A 6,053-nucleotide genomic window follows, 5' to 3' on the forward strand; every position below is an offset into this window, starting at 1 on the left:
GAACAAAGCACATTTTTAAAAATAACTCTGGTGGTTACACTGTCAATTGTTTTTAAAATTAATTTCATTGCGTACTACAACCACTTGAGCACCCATCCATCTATCTATCTATCTATCTATCTATCTATCTATCTATCTATCTATCTATCTATCTATCTGTCTATCTATCTATCTGTCTGTCTGTCTGTCTATCTATCTATCTATCTATCTATCTATCTATCTATCTATCTATCAAATCGTCTATGCCTGGATGCCCTCATGATCACCCCCTTAACTTTGGGTAAACCAAAATTAGTGCAGGCTGGTAAGATGGTTTGATGAATATGACTCGCTGGTCCCGACATCAATAATTTCACAATCCCGTCACGTACATCATCAAACCCTTCTCGCCACAACTTCTTTCTTAATGCATGACCATTAAGCTGGCATTGGCAACGTTGGCCCTATGAATGCAAATAGTAAACGTTTGTGTCCTAGCAGAGGAATCGAAGCCAAGCCATGCGCGTGGAAACCAAGTATTCTACTACAGAGCCACGCCAGGTCTTCGAAATGCTTTGCAAGAAGAGCCAAATATTCGTGAAACACTAATGAATGCTCGTTCCAGTGTTTACTGTCCTATTTCTCGCATATATTTAGTGCCACTTCATAATGTTTCACTTAATAAAAAGTTACAGCAGAGTCACCTTGCATAACATTGATTCCCAAGTTACGTGGGATCTGTCTCTTTTTTTTTCTTTTTTTTTTTGCCGGCAGTAGTGGATGGCGAAATGTATGCCACGAAGTGATCTTTATTCGGTATTGCAAAGCGCCAGTCCTGTGAAAGCAATCGAGTAGTTCTTATGAAATAAAGCATTATGTAGAGAACACTGTGAAAATGCAGGAAAATATAGTTGAAAACCTGAAAGCTTCGCAGCGCTTGCGGAGCGCAAGGATTGAATGCAAATGCATGGCTGGATTGATGTGGCTGTACCCTTTAGATCAGGTGACGGCTAACGCCACCTAGCCGTAATAGTTAGTGAACCAGCAACTAGATTTATTTTTTTTTCCTTTAATTAGTGAAGTATAGGGCTGGTACTTCGCAGTGAATGGTTTATTTTCACTTGTGCCTTGAATTTGGCCACCAATCAGATAACCTCCATCTTGTTAATTCTACCCACTTAATGTCTATTTTGCCCTCCCTGTCCCTAAACCCCAGTGCTTCGAAAAACTCGGCGCCATCATCCTGAACCATAGGGTGAAGCCCTTTACAGAACATTATCAAGTGTTCGGCAGTTTCTTCTTCCTCTCCACACGCACTGCATACCGTGTCTACCCTTTCGTATTTGGCCCGATATGTCTTGGTTCGCAATGCTCCCGTCCTGGTCTCAAACAGTAAAGAACTACCCCGAGTATTATCATAGATTCTTTCCTTGGCAATTTCCTGCTTAAAAGTTTGATAGATCTCTAGTGCGGACTTCTTAATCATGCCAATTCTCCACATATCTGTCTCAGCGTCCCTCACCTTCTTCTTAACCGATAATTTTTTTTTGGTTTGGCCCCCTGCTGTTTTCCATGTATTTACCAGTCAATTTTCTGGTTCGCTTCCTCCACTTTGTATCGACATTCTTCTTGTACAAGTAGCTGAATACCTTCCTAGTCCAACGCTCCTCCCCCATTTCTCTCAGTCGCTTCTCAAATTTTATCTTGCTGCTAGCTTCCCTGCCCTCAAATGATGTCCATCTTATATCACCTTGTACTCCCTGATTTGGTGTATTCCCGTGAGCTCCTAAGGCAAGCCTACCTATTCCACGTTGCTTAATTTCTAATCTTGCTTGAACTTCTGATCTCATGCACAAGACCGCATTGCCGAACGTAAGACCAGGAACCATGACCCCTTTCCATATTCCTCTCACAACATCTTACCTATTGTAATTCCACAGTGCCATTTTTCATTACGGCTGCATTGCTGTTACCTTTAGTCGACACGTATATTTCGCGTTCCCTTAGGTAATCGGCCCCATTGCTTATCCATACGCCCAGATATTTGTATTTATCTGTTATTTCTGGCGTGACCTCCTGTATTCTAAGCTCACTACCTTCATTGTCATTAAAAATCATGACTGCTGATTTTTCCTTACTGAATCTGAAATCTAACCTATCTCCCTCATTACCGCAGATGTCCGCCAATCTCTGCAAATCTTCCTTGTTGTCGGCCATTAGCACTATATAATCTGCGTACATCAATGCTGGTAGTGCCTGTTCAATGAGTTTTCCTTGTTTGACGAAAGAGAGGTTGAAGCCAAGTCCACTTCCCTCTAATTTGGCCTTTAATATTTATAGGTACATCATGAATAATAAGGGTGACAGGGGAAACCCCTGCCTAAGCCCACGTTTTACCTCTGCAGGCTTGAATACCTGTTTTTCCCCCCTTATACTTACCTTGTTTTTTTTATAGATGTCCTTTAGAAGATTAGTGACTACATCTTCCACGCCTAGTGTGTCCAGTATTCCCCACAATTCCGCTTGAACCACGCTATCGTACGCTCCCTTATTATCCAAAAATGCTGGCCACAGGGGCCTGTGTTCCTTTTCTGCTATTTCGATGCACTGCGTCAGTGAGAACAGATTTTCTTCCAACCTCCTGTAATTCCGAAACCCATTCTGCAGTTCCCCCAGCACCCCCTCATCCTCTATCCACGACGGCAGTCTTTCCTTTATAATCTGCATCGCCAGCCTTTAGACCACTGATGTCACTGTTATAGGACGGTAGTTGTTTATGTCAGCTTTGTCCCCCTTTCCTTTATAGATCATGCTCATCCTGCTAAGTTTACATCCACCGGGAACTTCTCCATCGATTATTATTTTGATCACTGCCTCTCTCAAAGCCTGCTTAGATTTCGGACCTAATGTCTTTATCAGCATAATTGGAATGCAATCTGGGCCTGTTGATGTACTACTAGGAACCTTCTTCTCAGCCCTTTCCCACTCTCGTTGTGAAAATGGAGCCATTGCACCAGTTGATTCATCCTTGTCTATTGTGGTGCATAAATCACTTCTTTGTTTAAATTTTTCTGTCACCCTTGTTCTTATGTATTCAATATCTTTGCCCCCTTCTAGCCTAGCACCTTGAGCTGTAGTTATAAACCTCTGTTTTAGGCTCGTCTCATTTCTGAGGGAGTTTAGATGGTTCCAAAATTTCGCAGCTGCCTTTCTATCCTTTTTATGTGCTTCTGCCAGCCACTGAGCCCAATTTCTTTTAATCTTTTCATTGATCAAAAGGGATGCTTCCCTTCTACAGCTTAGAAAGATGTCCCATTTTCTTTCAACATCATCTGTCGGTTGACCCCGCAGCTTAGCATGTCTGTGTTCCCTAGAGGCTTCCTGACGTTTTGCTGTGGCTCTCTTAACTTCCTCATCCCACCAACTTTTGGGTTTGCGTCTTCTTTTCCGGGGTGACTTGTCACGTGCCTTAGCAAGCTCTAGCTCAAACAGTGTAATTATATTCATGTATGTCCACACTGTTTTGTTATCCTCAATGATTACTTTCTCAATTTCTTTCGTGGCTATTTCAATTTGCCTTTGCGAATAAAAGTTTTCCTGTAGTTGCTCATCTTGTCTCCTTCCCACTTTCACTGTTCTTCCAAAACTTAGCTTGATACGTTTGGGATCACTACCCAGACTTCTGGAGCCATCTTCATCTATGTGCATTCCCCTGAGCTTATTATACATCCTATGTGACATCAGTGCGTAATCTATCGTCGACTGCAGCCTTCCTACCTCCCATGTTATTTGCCCTTCACACTTCTCGATACTGTTGCAAATTATCAAATCAAGCCTTTCACACATATCCATGATCATTTTGCCTGTCGGGTCAGTATACCCATCTATATATTCTATGTGCGCATTCATATCTACGAGTATAATTGTCTCGCATTCTCTTCCTAACTCCTGAATGTCATTTGATATACACTCTACCATTGCCTGCTTTTCCTCTCTGGCCTTTGCTCCCGTCCACAAGTACACGAAACAAAGGAGTGTCATTTGACCTGCCACTTTCCCTTTCAGCCATAAATGTTCCTTGCACTCCTGCTTGACCCTTTGCCAATGTGTACCTTTATGAATGAATGTCCCAATACCACCCCCCTTTCTGCTGCCTTCTGTTCTATTACAATATTCCCACGCGTAGTCTGCATTGTTAGGAGATTGTTCCATGTCCCTGAGATGTGTTTCTACAAAACCGTATATCATTGGCCTCTCCTCCCTTAGCTGTTCTTCTATCTCTTCCCACCTCAGCATGTTCCTACCACCCTGCATGTTAATATACCCTATGTCTGAATTGGCTCGGCACTCGTGGCTACGTCTATTTCTGCCCCGGACTCTAAATATCTTAGATACTGGTGCCACTTTGGAATCGTATCTGTCCATACCACCCGTCGAAGATTCTCCCTGGTTCTTTTCCTCGTTACTAGCTATCCTGCACCCCGAAGGGCCCACTTGCACCCCAAAAAAGCTACTGCACGTCCTGCAAGTCGCCAACCCACTCCATGACCTAGCCGCCCATCGAAGTGAATTCTGTCTCGTTGAAAACCACCCCACCTATGCACCTCTCTGTTTATTTCCACCACCTCAAAGCCTTTCTCTCGACTCATCCGCCATATCTCTTCGTTTGCGTTGACAACTGCTCTTTGCAGGTTGCTATCACGCACCGGTACCTCCGGTGTCGTGCATATCACTACCTGTACCTTAGGAGAAGTGGCGCGCATGTCACCGACGGCTTTCGCCAGTGTGGTTGCTAGTCCTGCTGTATCTTCATTTAAGACATCATTTAAACCGTTTGAATTTATCACGAGGTTTAGTCTATCAGCTGTAGTTTTGAGTTTTGCGCTCGCTTGCTTCATGACTGCTTCCAGCTTGCGTCCTGGGAACGCCCCTACTGCAACCCTTTTGTCACCTCTTTCCTTCTCTTTTTCTGTGCATCGATTTAAATTCGAGTCCCCGGCGATTATCACATGCTGTGACTTTTCAGCTGGAGCGTCCTGCACCTGGGGGTAACTTGCACCTGTGACGCCGGCTGCTTTGTCCCCTCCCAGCGGCACCACTACTTCGCTGAAGCTGGGCCTTGAGACAATTGAACCGGCTGAACCTGTTTTTTCCAAACTTGCTTGCTCTTTCTTCTCCGCCGTTCTGGTTGCCGGTTCCCTACTGTTCTCTCCGTAGGCCGCTCCTCTGTTCACCTTGGCTAGTGCTTCCTCGGCGGAATTCAGCCTTTCTCCCATAGCCCTCGTTTTCTCTTGCTCTGTCGCCAACGCAGTCTCGAGATCGGTGATTCTTATCAGTAGGTCACTCTGGGTAACCATTATTTTCTCCATTTTCCCTCGACCTCACATTGCCTACACTTCGCGTCAGCCTCTTCTCCTTCCGCTTCTACACTTGGGTCCACTTTCGAACCAACCCCACATCCTGAAAACTTTACAGTCTTTTTAACCATGTCTTTCCGACACCAATTGTCCCTGACTTGTCTCACTCGATAATTACGAAAGCCCTGCCCTGCCCAGCCCTGCCCTACGAAAAAGAGCAAGTGTAAGCTCTAATACAAAAATTTGCGTGTTCAATGTACGTGCACTCCCCCCCCCCCCCCCCGGAATGGCAAAAAATAAAAAAAAAACAAAAAATCTAACACACACACACGCACAAACTAATAAATACCTGGTGACTGACCCCCGAAAAAGCCGTACAATAAAATAGGTGCTACAGGGATATTAACTGCTGCCTTATAATTAAAAGACAAGTTCAAAACATTCAAAACAACTTATCTGCGCAGTCGATCGGGAGTGCTCAAAAAACACGTCCATCCACCGTGACAGTCCGAACCGAACTACGCTTATAACACGTATGGATGGATGGATGGATGGATGGATGGATGTGGCTGTACTCTTTAGATCGGGCGGTGGCTAACGCCACCTAGCCGTAATACTTAGTGAACTAACCATTACATTTATCTTTTTTTTTCTTTATATAATGAAGTTGAGGATTCGTACTTCGCAGTGAAGGGTTTAATTTTCACTCGTGCCTTG

This window comes from Rhipicephalus microplus, chromosome X (assembly GCF_043290135.1).
Source record: "Rhipicephalus microplus isolate Deutch F79 chromosome X, USDA_Rmic, whole genome shotgun sequence".
Lineage (NCBI taxonomy): Eukaryota > Metazoa > Arthropoda > Arachnida > Ixodida > Ixodidae > Rhipicephalus > Rhipicephalus microplus.